The sequence below is a fragment of the Nanorana parkeri genome, unplaced genomic scaffold (genome assembly GCF_000935625.1).
Source record: "Nanorana parkeri isolate BGI_ZX_2015 unplaced genomic scaffold, ASM93562v1 scaffold896, whole genome shotgun sequence".
NCBI classification, from domain to species: Eukaryota; Metazoa; Chordata; class Amphibia; order Anura; family Dicroglossidae; genus Nanorana; species Nanorana parkeri.
The window spans coordinates 322873-339267 of record NW_017307164.1 but is presented as its reverse complement, the minus strand read 5'-3'; the positions used below and the strand labels follow the sequence as shown (position 1 = coordinate 339267).

General features: G+C 44.4%; 1 protein-coding gene across 3 annotated transcripts in view; it reads left to right on the top strand.

The window, feature by feature from the left end:
- Positions 1-6290: 6290 nt before the first annotated feature.
- GRM5 (glutamate metabotropic receptor 5) overlaps positions 6291-16395 on the top strand; it is a 252482-nt gene continuing 242377 nt past the window's right edge. For all 3 annotated transcript variants that reach the window (XM_018565861.1, XM_018565862.1, XM_018565860.1), the window contains exon 1: positions 6291-6442. The gene's annotated coding sequence lies outside the window, so the exon portion shown is untranslated. The remainder of the gene's footprint in view (positions 6443-16395) is intronic.

The following is a 16395-nucleotide window of genomic DNA, read 5'->3' as shown; positions in this document are numbered from 1 at the left end:
GTGTTGATGGAACTGTAATCAGTCTGGCTGATTTGTATCTGGTATCCATTGGTCATTATAGGTATTCTGCTGTTCTCTGCACCTACCTACAGTGGGGTTGTCCCTGCTACAGAGTGGAGAAGCCAATCAGCTGCTCCACTCTGGCACCCCTGGATATGAGTATGGTTAGTGAGCATTGCCACCCCCAAGACAGCAACAGTGTTACTGGCATGATCACCAAGTAAAAAGAATGGAAATGACCCTGAAAAAGAAACCTAATGCAACCACCACATCTAGGGATTGGTAAGCTGTAATTTATAACTTTCTTCCTTTTGGTTTTAGATACACTTAATAGAAGAACTTCAGATGAACAGCTAAGTACACATCTGAAACGCCTACAGTAAAAGCTTTAGTCTTGAATTACCAAAATATATTTAATGAGAATGGATTTCCTCTGACATTCTCTTGTGTCCCCAGGACAAGAAATAAGGAGAAATCAAGAGCCCGGGACAACATAGTTTTTACTATTCCCAACTCTATTGGAATCCTAAAGGGGTCTATGTATAAATCTTCTGCCCAGCCATACGTTGGGCGAATGCCGTTCGCACAGCAATTCCGCCACGAGATGGAGTTGAGGAACAATTCCGATGCTATTCGGCCCCATCAAGTGCAGCGGTGGGCAAACTCCGAGACGCCAACTGTTGTGCAACGACAAATCCTATGAGGCAGTGCAAGATTCTCAAAGCCAAAGGTTTGACTTGCAGAGACAGATGCATCCTGGGATTTATAGATTCACCACAGCTGGAGGGCCGGTGTTCTGTTGAGAATGCCATTTCATCAAAATCTCCAATTATGTCACATCTGGTGACTCAGAACTTGATAGAGCTATTGGGTGGCTGTGCAGGCTCACTCACAGGAATCGGAGAACTTGATAGTGCTATCGGGTGGCCACGCAGGCGCACTGAGGGGAATTGGAGAACGTGACAATGATTGTCAAGCCGCGCAGGCGCACTCACGTGAGTTGGAGAACTAATCGAGGGTTATGAAACCGCTACGGCTGTTGCACGTGCACTAGCGCCATCTCGTCCCAAATCTCCTACTGGCAAGTCACCGGACATGGCGTAATTGGAGATTTCTATGAATTGGCTGTTTTTACAGAACACCGGAGTTTGCCCGCCCTGATCTAGTGGCTACCACACTATTGCCTTACAGCACACCCCTCCTTTCCTGCGGAATGACTCTGCACTGCATCCGCCCACAAGCAGTCCCTGCAAGGCCCTGTTGACCCACTGGGACCTGGTACATGAGTGCTGCATGTACCCCCTATATCAGTGGCCTTGATCCTAGTTGAAAACCCCTTCCCAATGTCTCCTAGATTTGTTTTGCAAGTGTACACTGCCTGTGGCATTTTGGTTCATTCCCGGCATCTGGATGATTATATCAGTGGCCAACCCAAAAGATGGGAACCCAAAAGAAGCGTTGGAGAAGATGGCAGGACCGGAAGATGGAGTGAGAAGGGACAGCATCGATCTACCAGCAATGGGGGATGACAAACAGCGAAGATAATCTGCCATCATGTGCTAGTACACTGAGTGCAACTGTACATTATGGCAAGAGCCCTGCAGCCATAGAGTTCTACTATAAACACCATCTACTGTACATTGACACTCCAAAGACACTCATAGAAAGCCACACCCACTGCACCAAAGCCCCGCCCCTTCTGCACCGTGCACCCAACAGTATATAGAGAGAGACAAATACAGAACCCTTGAACACTCATAAAATGTAACATTTGTTAAGCCACATAATTTCCAGCACCGAGCGTCTGCCTGTAAAAAGAATGATGTAACATTATCATAGAAAAGTATTTGTTTCATAGAAAACATTTCAAAATTCTTTCTTGGCATCAGTTACTATGGAAACACAATGTTATTGAACAAATACTCTTAATTAAAGGCACAAGTGACCTAGATTTGACCTGAAATATACATGAAATACTTTGCTGTCATTCAGTGATATGGGGTGGCCTTGTAAGCGCCGGTCCCTAGAGTGGAACTTAAAACTGCATTATAGAAGAAATGGCGCATAATCAGTTTATATATAATAGGAGGAGAACATTGGAAAGGACGATTTACAGCAAGGCCATCATGCAAAATTCCCCAGCACTTAGCCCTGCCAGCAAAGCGGCCCTAATGTAAAACCTAATTGCAGCATTTTATTCAAAGCTAAGGTCTCGGCAGCATACATTCACAAATAATTGGTCAAAGTGACCTATCGCACCTATGTAAACTATAGCCACACACTACCAGGAAAGAACCAGTAATACCAAATATCTAGCATTCAATGAACTGAAAGCAAACTTATGTATACTAACCTCCTCCCGTGACCCAAAGCTCAGTATATCGCGAGCTACAGCTTACGTTATACTGAGACCGCCGCCGCAGGGACAAATACCGCCATTACTGTCGAGATCCACCCAGCTGCGTGAGTGACTGCTGGCTCTGCCTATCTAGAGTGACAGTCATGTCTCGAGCGGTAACTGTCATGAGTGACAGTCACCGCTCTGCGGGGACATGATCGATATGAACGATAAGTAAGCGAGCGATGCTATGTGTTCGCTCACTTCCCGATCTATTGAGCTGACATGTGACAGTTTCATTGTCACATGTTGGCTCGAACTATGAGGATGAGTGAAAATCACTCACCTCATAGTTCTCCTTTAAGGCTACCTCGCCCCTCCTCAAAGGACACCGGTGACTTCCCACAAACTGGCCTCCAAACTTGGACATGACACCATTAGGTGCTTCTGAAAAACATCCTTATAAGTTGACATACAAAATGAAGTTGAAGTCACCATAAAATGCAAGATGACTTAAAGCAACTACAAATCATGAGAATATTTCACAGGCGCTGGTAGGAGTCTCTTCTGATCCTTCATGATAGATGCAACTTGATTTGTAGGTAGCTCACTAGATGACGGAGACCTCTTTTGCAGCTCTAATCCGAGAACCCCGGGGGTGGTACAGGTGTGCAAGGATAAGAGTGGCATGATTGATGGTGACAAGTGAAATCCAAGGCTAGCCGGGTCAGCAATGGCCTGGCAGCCAGGCAAATCGTAGACGGAGAAAGGTCGAACCAGCATCTTGGCAGCGTAGTTCAAAGCATTAGATATGAGTGTGTTTAGAGCTGAGCTGAGGTCAAGGATTCCAGAAGATCAGAGGGAAGGTCAAGCAAGCCGATTCGGTAACAGGAGATCAATTGAGATGCAGGATGCAGGGTACAGGCACAGGCAACAGCTGAAGACCAGTCAGCATTGGAGGCAAGGATGTCACAGCCTTAAGTAGCCTGTATGGTGCCAACATTTGCTAAGGGCATGTGCGCACACCATGAGACATGCACACAGTGGCGTGTGCAGTTCTTTGAGCCAAACTATGCCCGTGCTCATGTGCAGGTGTTCAAGCAGAACCCAAGGCGCATGGGCCGGTCTGGCTTCCTGACAGGTAGCAAATCCAGGACTGAAAACAGAAGAGCGCCAGACCATAATGGCTGTCTGAGTCCATATAAAAGTTTAATAATTATGTTGCTCAAACAGCCAAAACGTTTCAGGGGCAGACACAACCCCCTACCTCTGGGCTTGAAAATGATTAGAATGAAGGAATGGACGTTGAGTACAAAAACTGAGAATTTAGAACTTATTGCAGCTATGGGTAATTCTCCCAAAATTTGTAGATTGCAGGCAGTGATCTGGAGACGTTTTTGTACGTTATTTGTTGGCCTGCAGAGCTATGTATCATCTTGAAATAGTTACCAATGTGATGTTATAATGTAACAAGTTTGTCTGCTCAAGTTAAAGAAGAGGTTTGCACTGCAACCTTTGTTTTTCATATATACAGTATGTATTAGCCATAAGGTTATGACCACCCACCTAATATTGAGTAGGTCCCCCTTTTGCCACCAAAATAGCCCTTACCTGTCAAGGAATGAACTTCACTAGACCTCTGAAGGTATGGTGTGGTATATGGTACCAAGCCACCAGTAGCAGATGCTTTAGGTCCTGTAAGTTGTGAGGTGGAACTGCTATGGATCAGATTTGGTTTTCCAGCACACCCCACAGAAGCTCGATTGGATTGAGATCTGGAGAGTTTGGAGGCCAAGTCAACACCTCAAATTTGCTGTGTTTCTCAAACCATTCTTGAACCATTTTTGCAGTGTGGCATTTCACATTATCCTGCTGCAAGAGGCCATTGCCATCAGGAACCACTTGGACCACTTTTAGTAGCTCCTGACCACTGCAGATTGTTAACATGCCACAAGAGCTACAGTTTTGGAGATGTTCTTACCCAGTTGTCTAACCATCACAATTTGGCCCTTGTCAAAGTCACTCACCCTTACGCTTACCCTTTTTTTTCTGCTTCCAACACCTCAACTTCAGGGACAAAATATTAACTTGCTGCCTAGTATATCCCACCCACTTCCAGGTATCATTGTAATTATATTTCATATACTGTATCTATCTATGCCGCCTTGATTCAATTACTAGGCTGTGGGCACTCAGTCTGTACCGGCTCAGGATCTGTCTGTCTTTGGGGTCTTGTAGTACCTCCAGGTTTGGGGCCGGTTTGTATTCTCTCTGTAATAAATGGTAAATAGTGAGTTTCTAGGAGTTTGCTATTTCATTTCTCCATTCTCCTACAGTATATACTGTAGTTTTCTTTGGAATCATTCATTATGTCCTTTTATTCAATATTTTGTCAGGCTGCATTCATGGGAGCTTTGGATGGACAAGGTGCTGATGAGTTGTTGCAGCCTGCATGGTTTGGAGTGGTCCTTGTTGGCCAGTAGGACTTTATGGTGGTATGAGTTGGGGGTGCTGTTGTTGTTGTTGTTGTTTAGGTGGTCCCAGTATAATAGTGCCCTCTTCTGTACAGCAAGAAGTAAAGAAGGGGAATTTGCCCAGCTCAGCCTGGCAAGCATTGTTAGAGGTGCTCCGATGGGCTCTCTCTCTCTCTCTCTGTCTCCACCCACCTCCACCTGTAAGTTTGTCCCTCTCTCCCCTATTCTCTCTCTCTCCGCTCTCTCTCTCTTTTCTCTCTCTTCTCTCTCTCCCTCCTCTCTCCCGCTCTTGTGCTCTCTCTCTCTCTCTCTCTCTCTCTCTCTCTTTCTCTCCTCTCCTCTCTCCTCTCTCCTCTCCTCTCTTATCTCTATCTCCCCTCTCTTCACTCTTATCTCTATCTCCTCTCTCTTGACTCTTTCCTCTCTCTTCTTTCTCTTCTTTCTCTCCTTTTCTTCTCTCTCCTCTTCTTTCCTCTCTTCCCTTCTCTCGCTCTCTCTCCGCTCTCTCTCTTCTTTCTCTCTCCTCTCTTTTCTCTCGCCCCCCCCTCTCTCTTCTCGATCTCTCTCTCACCCCTCCCTTTCCTCTCACTGCTCGCTCTCTCTCTCTCCCCCTCTCTTTTCTCTCGTTTTCCTTCCTCTCTCTTCTTGTTTATTTTCATATTCATTTATAATTGTATAAAAAAATGTTTTTAACTTTCTCCTTGTTGTTAGCAATTTGAACACATTTATTGTGTTGTTGGTATTTGACTCCATTATTCTCAGGATGGATTTCATACATTCATTAAACTCCTAACAATAATAATAATTGCCATACGATTCTGCACCCCTAAACCAGTGCCAGTCAGGCTGCACATAGTTAACAAGAGCCCCTTTTGTTTTCAGGAAGCCTGAATAGAGAGGTTAATAGCAGAACTTATTCCTGCGAGTGCCATGGCCATCCTCTGCTTTATTGTTCTAGTCTTTAATCCGAGACTTCCAGCTGGCACAGGCAGCTGGCACACACAGGAGGAGATAGATGTGAGGGGGGACGTACAAATCAATGCCTCTTCATGTGGATGCTCTGTGGTCCAGGCTGGGATCAATGCAGGTTGCAATCTCCTTCTCTCCAGCCTCCCCCCACCCCTCCCTTCTGTATGCTCTCTCCTGTGATGCTGCAGGCAGTGGCACTATCAGCTGCATGGAATAAAACTGGATACCTTTCCCTCTACAAGGCACACAGCAATGTCTGCAAATCTGCAACAGGATTAAGGGGCTGCTGATAACAAATCCCTGCTTTATCTCACAGCGAAATCACCGGCTCTCTATGCACAGTTTAGCAAATCCATTCCCCTTTCTACTTTCGTGCAGCCAGGGAGCCTTTGCATGATTGTACTTCTCAGAACGCATAACAGACAATTAAGCTGGGGGAGAATGCAGATAGAACACTGCTTTTAGACTGGGTCTTATTAGGGATAGACTGGGCTAAGTGGGTGCCCCCTCCCCCCTACACTGATCTGCAATGCTGTGCGGGTGCCCACTTGACACCAGCTGGGCAGCGCTCCACTCCTGGTACCCAAGCCTTGGATGCTGCTGATCCGGAGGATGGAGCTGTCCTAGGTCTGAGCTGACCTGCTCTCTTGGCTTCTGAAAGGTACTGTACTCTTCCTATTCTAAACTCCAAATAACAGCCCCTCTTGGAGACGATCAACTTCCACAGCCTGTCCAGTCGATGCAGGTCGGTGATCTAATTTGCACTCTCACCTCCTTATGACCTTGCAGATATTGATGGATTGAGGAAACTTGGATAGCGCCCTCTCCAGCCGATCAATGCACACGGCCAATGAAATGGCAGCATTCTGGGGCTAATTTGTATGCATGGCTTGGAGTTCTCAATGTTTGACCCTGAGACGCAGAATTGTCGGCTCACCCACTGGTGACTTTGTCATGCATTTTATGTTCTATATCTACAGCATAGGACACATTTATAAAGCAGTAAATGTGACTTTCACCAGACATTGGAGATACTTACATTATCCAACAATACAAAAGTACAAATTGTATTGTACACAGTACAAATGTATTGTATTGTTGGATACTATAAGTATGATAAGTAGGATGTGGTGTAGGTTCCATATGTGCTTTCCATTTTTCTTGGCTCGTTTCATTAAACATTCACTAATGGTGAATCAACTACTGTCATTTAAAATGTATGAACTTTGAGGATGCATTGCTTTATACATATGTCATATCTATATTTAGAATGCTGGTGTTCTATATGTTCTGATCAAAGGTTCCATGAATCAATATTTAGGCAGCCTTTGGATAGTAGCAGTGCCGAATCTAGACAAACTGTCACCCGGAGCAAAGGCTCAGAGTTGCTCCCCCCACAACAGAGAAGTTCTCCATCCACACACCCAGTGGCAGCCCCTCCTAAGGCCCGGTGCACACCTAGGCGATCTGTGACCACACAGCAATCATCCACAATACTGAGGGGATTGACGCGCGGTCACAGAGTCGCCCATCACAGACTATCGTGCTGTGGGTGCCATTATTTCTAATAAGACACCTGTTGCGTTGTGCGCATCACGCGGTTTCCCACCGCGATTCTGCCTGTGCATCCGAACGCGATCGTGGCTAAAACAGAAAGATACATGTACCTTTTTTCTGCGATTGCCACACGGATGTAACCCTATTGAAATCAATAGGGCCGCGCAGCAATCTCTGTCTGCAATTGTGGAGGACTGCGCAATCCCGGTCTGCATCGGGCCTAAAGCGGCATCCGGGGCACATGCCCCCCCCAGCTGTGGCCCTGGATAGGAGCTCTTTAGAAGCCTTATTTTTTTCTAAGTCCTTTGAGCTAAGCAAAGGCCAGAATAAAATGCTACATACTGTATATTGCACAGCCATTCTCTAAGACTTAATTAAAGGAAACCTGTACTGAGAAAAATAAGTTGACATTGCTTAACATTCTTCTGAAAACGCTAGTTACCTGACCGTTTCTGAGTCACTGACATGTAACCAATAGGAATCTAGTGAATGAGAAAAGTCACAACTCCTCGTATTTCCAGGAAAGCTTTGATAAGTATAAGAACCAAGCAAATGGCATTTTCAAAAAGAGAGCTCATAATTGTCAGGCAATTTATTTTCTCTGTGCGTTTTCCTTTAAGGATATCTGTAAAAAATAAATCAAGGCAACTGGACTTGCTGTAATTTTTTTGAAGATGTTTTGCTGGTCATCCAACCAGCTTTCTCAATTCAGAAATTTTGACCTGCGAAAACTAGCCGGATGACCAGCGAAACGTCTTCAAGAAAAATACAGCAAGTGCAGTTGCTTTGATTTATTTTTTATAGATATACCATGACCTGGATGAATGAGACATTTTCGCAGACATTTTTCTTTGAAGAGCCCAATCACTAGCCTACCTGTATAGCCATTAACGGCGGCATTATATTGCAATGAATCTCAGATGAAATACAATGAAGGCATTCCATCTTGGTCATAAAATAACTAATAAAGCAGTGCAAAGACTAATACAGTATTACTCACAGCAAACGAATTTCATTACACTGTAGTCAGGTTAGATAAGGAAAAGTTATCACATTGGTTGCTATGGTCACGGCACTTTGCACTTCCTGAAATAAATCTAGGCAAAGAGCAATGATGGGGAACAAAGCGTTGTAGCCCATAGCAACCAATGAGCTTACGTTTACTAATTCTGGGTAATCCAAACATGACTATTGGTATTAATGGGTTGCTGCCCATGGCACCTTGCATCCTGTATCTTAACCCCTTCATGACTGAGGCCTTTTATTCATTTTTTGCACCTATGTTATATTCCACATTTTAGGCCTGAAAAAAATTACTTAAAACCCCCCAACATTATATATTTTCTGAAAGCCAAGACCCTATAGAATACAATGGTGGCAAATTTTTATGTTGCACGATATTAGCACAACTCCTTATCAAACCCCAAAATCTAGTGAAAAAATGCACTTAAATGCCCCAAAACACAATAAAATACCAATTTTTTTAAAATAAAAGATGAGGTTACAACGAGTAAATAGATAACCAACATGTCCAGGTTAAAACAAAATTCAGTACCCCTAAAAGTCCATAGACGACGCTTTAAAATCCCCCACAGGTCATCAGTTTTAACTTCCACAGCCTGTCCAGTCGATGCAGGTCGGTGATCTAATTTGCACTCTCACCTCCTTATGACCTTGCAGATATTGATGGATTGAGGAAACTTGGATAGCGCCCTCTCCAGCCGATCAATGCACACGGCCAATGAAATGGCAGCATTCTGGGGCTAATTTGTATGCATGGCTTGGAGTTCTCAATGTTTGACCCTGAGACGCAGAATTGTCGGCTCACCCACTGGTGACTTTGTCATGCATTTTATGTTCTATATCTACAGCATAGGACACATTTATAAAGCAGTAAATGTGACTTTCACCAGACATTGGAGATACTTACATTATCCAACAATACAAAAGTACAAATTGTATTGTACACAGTACAAATGTATTGTATTGTTGGATACTATAAGTATGATAAGTAGGATGTGGTGTAGGTTCCATATGTGCTTTCCATTTTTCTTGGCTCGTTTCATTAAACATTCACTAATGGTGAATCAACTACTGTCATTTAAAATGTATGAACTTTGAGGATGCATTGCTTTATACATATGTCATATCTATATTTAGAATGCTGGTGTTCTATATGTTCTGATCAAAGGTTCCATGAATCAATATTTAGGCAGCCTTTGGATAGTAGCAGTGCCGAATCTAGACAAACTGTCACCCGGAGCAAAGGCTCAGAGTTGCTCCCCCCACAACAGAGAAGTTCTCCATCCACACACCCAGTGGCAGCCCCTCCTAAGGCCCGGTGCACACCTAGGCGATCTGTGACCACACAGCAATCATCCACAATACTGAGGGGATTGACGCGCGGTCACAGAGTCGCCCATCACAGACTATCGTGCTGTGGGTGCCATTATTTCTAATAAGACACCTGTTGCGTTGTGCGCATCACGCGGTTTCCCACCGCGATTCTGCCTGTGCATCCGAACGCGATCGTGGCTAAAACAGAAAGATACATGTACCTTTTTTCTGCGATTGCCACACGGATGTAACCCTATTGAAATCAATAGGGCCGCGCAGCAATCTCTGTCTGCAATTGTGGAGGACTGCGCAATCCCGGTCTGCATCGGGCCTAAAGCGGCATCCGGGGCACATGCCCCCCCCAGCTGTGGCCCTGGATAGGAGCTCTTTAGAAGCCTTATTTTTTTCTAAGTCCTTTGAGCTAAGCAAAGGCCAGAATAAAATGCTACATACTGTATATTGCACAGCCATTCTCTAAGACTTAATTAAAGGAAACCTGTACTGAGAAAAATAAGTTGACATTGCTTAACATTCTTCTGAAAACGCTAGTTACCTGACCGTTTCTGAGTCACTGACATGTAACCAATAGGAATCTAGTGAATGAGAAAAGTCACAACTCCTCGTATTTCCAGGAAAGCTTTGATAAGTATAAGAACCAAGCAAATGGCATTTTCAAAAAGAGAGCTCATAATTGTCAGGCAATTTATTTTCTCTGTGCGTTTTCCTTTAAGGATATCTGTAAAAAATAAATCAAGGCAACTGGACTTGCTGTAATTTTTTTGAAGATGTTTTGCTGGTCATCCAACCAGCTTTCTCAATTCAGAAATTTTGACCTGCGAAAACTAGCCGGATGACCAGCGAAACGTCTTCAAGAAAAATACAGCAAGTGCAGTTGCTTTGATTTATTTTTTATAGATATACCATGACCTGGATGAATGAGACATTTTCGCAGACATTTTTCTTTGAAGAGCCCAATCACTAGCCTACCTGTATAGCCATTAACGGCGGCATTATATTGCAATGAATCTCAGATGAAATACCATGAAGGCATTCCATCTTGGTCATAAAATAACTAATAAAGCAGTGCAAAGACTAATACAGTATTACTCACAGCAAACGAATTTCATTACACTGTAGTCAGGTTAGATAAGGAAAAGTTATCACATTGGTTGCTATGGTCACGGCACTTTGCACTTCCTGAAATAAATCTAGGCAAAGAGCAATGATGGGGAACAAAGCGTTGTAGCCCATAGCAACCAATGAGCTTACGTTTACTAATTCTGGGTAATCCAAACATGACTATTGGTATTAATGGGTTGCTGCCCATGGCACCTTGCATCCTGTATCTTAACCCCTTCATGACTGAGGCCTTTTATTCATTTTTTGCACCTATGTTATATTCCACATTTTAGGCCTGAAAAAAATTACTTAAAACCCCCCAACATTATATATTTTCTGAAAGCCAAGACCCTATAGAATACAATGGTGGCAAATTTTTATGTTGCACGATATTAGCACAACTCCTTATCAAACCCCAAAATCTAGTGAAAAAATGCACTTAAATGCCCCAAAACACAATAAAATACCAATTTTTTTAAAATAAAAGATGAGGTTACAACGAGTAAATAGATAACCAACATGTCCAGGTTAAAACAAAATTCAGTACCCCTAAAAGTCCATAGACGACGCTTTAAAATCCCCCACAGGTCATCAGTTTAGAGACACACAAAAATACTGGCCCTTATTGCTCTCACTCCGGAGTGCGCGGCGATACCCAACATGTGTAGCGCGTTCGTAGTTTTTATACGTAGGCCCACCGGACGCGTGTGCTTGCGGGGGACTTAACATTTTTTTAAAATAATTTTTACATTTATTTTATTTAATGTTGATTTTAAAAACCTGTTTTTGTTTTATTTTTCTTTACTTGCGATCACACAAGGGGGATTACAAGCCCCCATGTGATAGCAGATCACACTTCAATAGCTTATTGCTGGGCTTCAGGAGCCCAGCACTGTCATATATATATATATATAGGACTGGAAGTGAAGCAATCTGCATCACTCGCGGTCTCATAGAACCGGGAGGGGATCGGCGAACGGAGGTTCGTCCATCTCCTTCCTAGCTTCACGCTGACACCAAAGAAGCCGGTCCTGTAGGAGGGGCAACGGAGCCCCTGGAAACATGGTGCGGGTGTCTGGGGAGGCGGGGGCGGTGCAGCGACCCATTCACCGATCCGTAGAAGCGATCTGGTGGCAGCTGAGTCGCCAGAATCGCTTCTACTGTAAAGCCAACAGTCGGCTTTACAAGTTTAAACAGTCTGTTTAAACAGCCCCGATGCCACTGTACATCGCTGGTCGTGAAGGGGTTGAAAAAAATGAAATACAGTGGTACCTCGGTTCGCGAACATAATTTGTTCCACGATTCTGGTCGCAACTGTGACCAGGCCGCGAGCTCGACTAGAGGAAGCCATGATCACGTGTCAGAGCAGGGAAGATGGCTGCGGGTGTGTTCGTCACACGATGCGGAGTTCGCAAACGGAAGCAAAATTTTGCCAAACTTCCTGTTCGCGGTCCGAATTGTTCGCAAACAGAAGCGTTCGTGAACCGAGGTACCACTGTACTACAAGAAAAACAGACCCTCATAATCCTAAAGCAGAAGTACAAAACAATTTAAAAGAAAAGGTGCAACAACTTCCCAAGCCATACACTTCTAGCACGGGCAGGTTTGCGGGTATGCAGTGCAATGATGACATGCAAAGTAGAGTAACAAATCAGATTTCACTTCCGTCATATTAAAGAAAGATTAACGTTGATGGGTTGCTGTGGGCTACTGCACTTTGCAGATTGCCTTAATAAATTGGATTATATGTATACTGCGGGTACTGAATAGAAAATTATCCGTTACAGTGACAACTACTTACACTATCTACGGATGATAAATTGTCATACAGCTACAGTCAGTCTTCAAGTTGAGGGATGACAAGTTTTACCAGTAGCTGGTTGACTCAGGCACCAAGGATTGCTGAGCCTTGTAGTTCCTATCCAGCTGATGATATTTATACTAAGAGTGGGACTTGCAGTTATACGGCTGGGGTTGTGCAACACAATGTTTTCTGTTGTCATATGCTATGCTACACAAGCAATGGCTGACCCTTATGGCACCCTACACACACACACACATGTGTACCCTACACAGCTGTTGTGGAATTAAAAGTCCCATGAGGCATTGCAAGACTCCGACAGCCACAGGCGTGGTTCGCAGAGACAGGTGCATGATGAAATGTTTAATTTCAATGCAGCTGGAGTGCTGAGGTTGCCTAAACCTGGCATAGGGCATTGATGATATGCTGAGCACAGTATTCCATAGAAACCAATCCAATCAGGTCCGATCAGCTGATCAGAGGTCACTCATTGATCAATGTGGGTCCTTGCAATTTGTGTATGTTAATTGCTCATTGCACTATTGAGTAATGTGCAACAAATAATGTCATAAGAATAGGCCTCAGCATTCCAATGCATGTCTGGGAGTATTGTAGAAATACTCCTAGACATGCATATTTGTGTTGACAACAATAAGCAATCAGATTCCAGCTCGAGTGTGAATAGAGTTGAAACCCGAACAAAAATCTCATACAAAAGCGCCAGAGGCAATCATTCCTCAAAAGGAAGTGATAATGGGCATGAGTGTAGGACGCAGCCCCACTACAGTCAGGGAGACTGGGGCATCTAGGAGAAAACACAAAGAGAGGGGCGCGTTTCCGGGGCACGCCCCCTTCTTCAGAACATCATGTTCTGAAGAAGGGGGTAGGCGGACCCTGTGGACTCTCAGGCGGACCCTGCGGACTCTCAGGTGGTGTCACGGGAGCCACGTACCTGAGGTGAGACCGAAGTAGTGGGGAGGCCTCCCTTGCACCTCGGGTCCTTGAAGTCTCTGGAAATGGAGACAGAGACTTGGTGGACACCGAGTGGCATGGGTGCCAGGGGTGCAGAGCACCGTGCAAGCCTTAGTCAAAGATCCGAGCCGAGGTCAAGTCCACTCTGACAACGAAGTACACAAGGGTTAATCAGAAGAATGGTTGAGATCCAAGCCAGGGTCGGTTCCAATCTGGCAGCTGAGTACAAAAAGGGCAAAGAAGTAGAATGGTCAAGGTACAAATCCGAGGTCAATGGCAGGCAGCAATCAAGAGTAGTCAAATAGGTTTGCAGGTCACAACAAGTTCAGACAGATCACACACTAGCACAGGAACAAGGGGGGACTGAAGATAATCCAGCAATTTGGCAGTGTCTGGGCTGGGCTTATAGAGGGAAGTGATGATTGAAGTTTGAGGTCACTTCCTGTGCGCCTCCTGGGCATTTTCCTGCCTTTTTCAATCAGGTCTTCTGCGCATGCGCGGGTTGGCGCACTGACGCATCTTTGGCGCATGCACAGTTGGCACGGTTTTTCTCTTGCGGCAACGCGCCATTGGTGCATGCGTGGTAAGCCCTGGACTCTTACAGGTGGACTCTGTGGACTCTCAGGTGGGCTATGTAACCCGGACACATCCTTCAACCCGGTCAGGTGGCAACCCTAAGTGTGAAATAGCCATAAACATGCATAATAACTGTGCATGGTTATATTTAAAGAGGAACTCCAGGAATCTTAAAAATTAACCCTTGCAGTAGGCCTACTGTGGGCCTCTTCTGTGGTATTCACAAAGAATATTTATAAACTCATCCGAAACTAACGAAAATTCAGATTTCCACCGAACCAAATTGATTTTCGGATCCGAATCCCAAATTCCGACATAACGAAATATCCAAACCAAACCTGACCAAATTATTTCTGCAGCTTACATGTCTACTTAAATGACTGGAGTCCCTCTTTAAAGACTATCTAAAGCCAAAGACAATAATGCTAAATATTGCATCTTACCAGTCCATAGATTCAGTGGCTGCATTTGTTTTCCTTTTTACATTTCCAGCATGTACAGAAAATACCTGTTGATCCTGCCAGAAATGCGGTGTCCTTCTTAGTATCCGTGAGCTGACTTGGAAGCAATAAACAATGTTATCTGATTTGTGCAAACCACTAATCCCATCATCTCCCATGTAATTGTGATGAACAAAGGCAGCCACGTTTGAAGTAAGGCCTGGGTGACAACCATAGCTCCCTCCATGCAGCGGGGGAGGAAGTGAAGTCGCCCAGGGACAGGAAGCGTGTTATTCGCAACATTATTACCAGGTTAAAAAAAAGGGAAGAAAAGCTTAGGAAAAAACTAATGCAGCCACCACATCTAAGGGCTGGTAAGCTGCAATATATAAATTTTTTTGTTTTTAGGTTTAGATACACTTTAAATGTTGAACTATATATTGTGTGCATTCAAAAGGCTGCATTCTCTTTAACATGCAGATAAAGGATAATTCTACGCCGCGTAGGGTGGCGTACTCCCATAGAGAAGGACAGGGGCTGCATACTAATCACAGCAGGACCTGTCCTTCCCGGGAGCTGCCCGATACGGTCAGCCGCGTCATCCATTTACAGATCCAGATCCATTTACAAGTTCTGCGAATGGAAAAACTTTCCAGTGGAAGTTGGAAAAAGTTCCAACTGCCACTGGGCCAGATCAATAGAATACAAGTGCTCTATTGATGTTGCCTCGCTTGTACTCTTCCATTGTTCACTTCCTCCAGTGCCATAACCAGAGGTCCATACTGAGGTCCGTACCTGGGAGAATAATCTGCAGGAGCCTGTGCTCTGCACCCACCATCCACTAAGTGCAGTTGCTTCGCAGGCTCAAATGCATAAAAATTCATAAATGCACTTTTTTTCTTTTTCTTTCAATAATGTGTACACATTTATGAATATTTTTGAAAAGGTGGACCATGCCTTTAAAATATACACAGCAGTGTGAAATAACACATCACCTGTACAGTGGAAACTTTTGAAGGCAGTTCTCATTAATTACAGCGTTGCTTCCAACTGTGCCATATATCACCTTCCTCTGCCAAGCGCTTTACTTGCACAAGGACATATGCCACTAAGTGGCACTAAAAAGTTATAACATAAATCTCTAGGAAAGTGAAAATAAAAATCTACCTGCAATAAAAGGTAAAATGATGGACTATATGGCATCCAAATGCATTTTCAGCGCAGTGCTAAACTGGTTTAGAATGTTTTGATTCAGCTCTAAACTATTTTAAAGGGACAGGTCACCCAAAACCAGGATTTCAAAGAGCTGAACCACCCACTGGTTTAGCAAGCTGCAATTTTCCTTCATAGGTAAAGACACCAAAGGGCCCCTGTGCAAGAACAATCATTTGCAGCACAGCGGTTTGGTGGTTAGCACTTCTGGCTTATAGCACTGGGCAGTCCCCGACTCGTATTATGGTCAGGACGCTATCTACAAGGAGTTTGCATGTTCTCTCTGTGCTTGTGTGGGTTTCCTCCGGGTACTTTGGTTTCCTCCCACACTACAAAGGCATGCGGGTAGGTTAATTGGCTCCTGTCTAAATTGGCCCTCGCATGTACACTGAGTGGCCAGATTATTATGACCACCCCATCAGTACTTCGTTGGGCCGCCTCGTGACTCCACGAGATTACTTCTTGGGCCGCCTCGTGACTCCACGAGATGTTGAAAGGTGATGCGAGGAATCTGACACTGCACTGTTGCCCTTCTGTTGTCTTGTACCAGTCTTGCCACTCTCCGTTCTGCCCTAACATTGACTAGTCGCTGACGGCCAC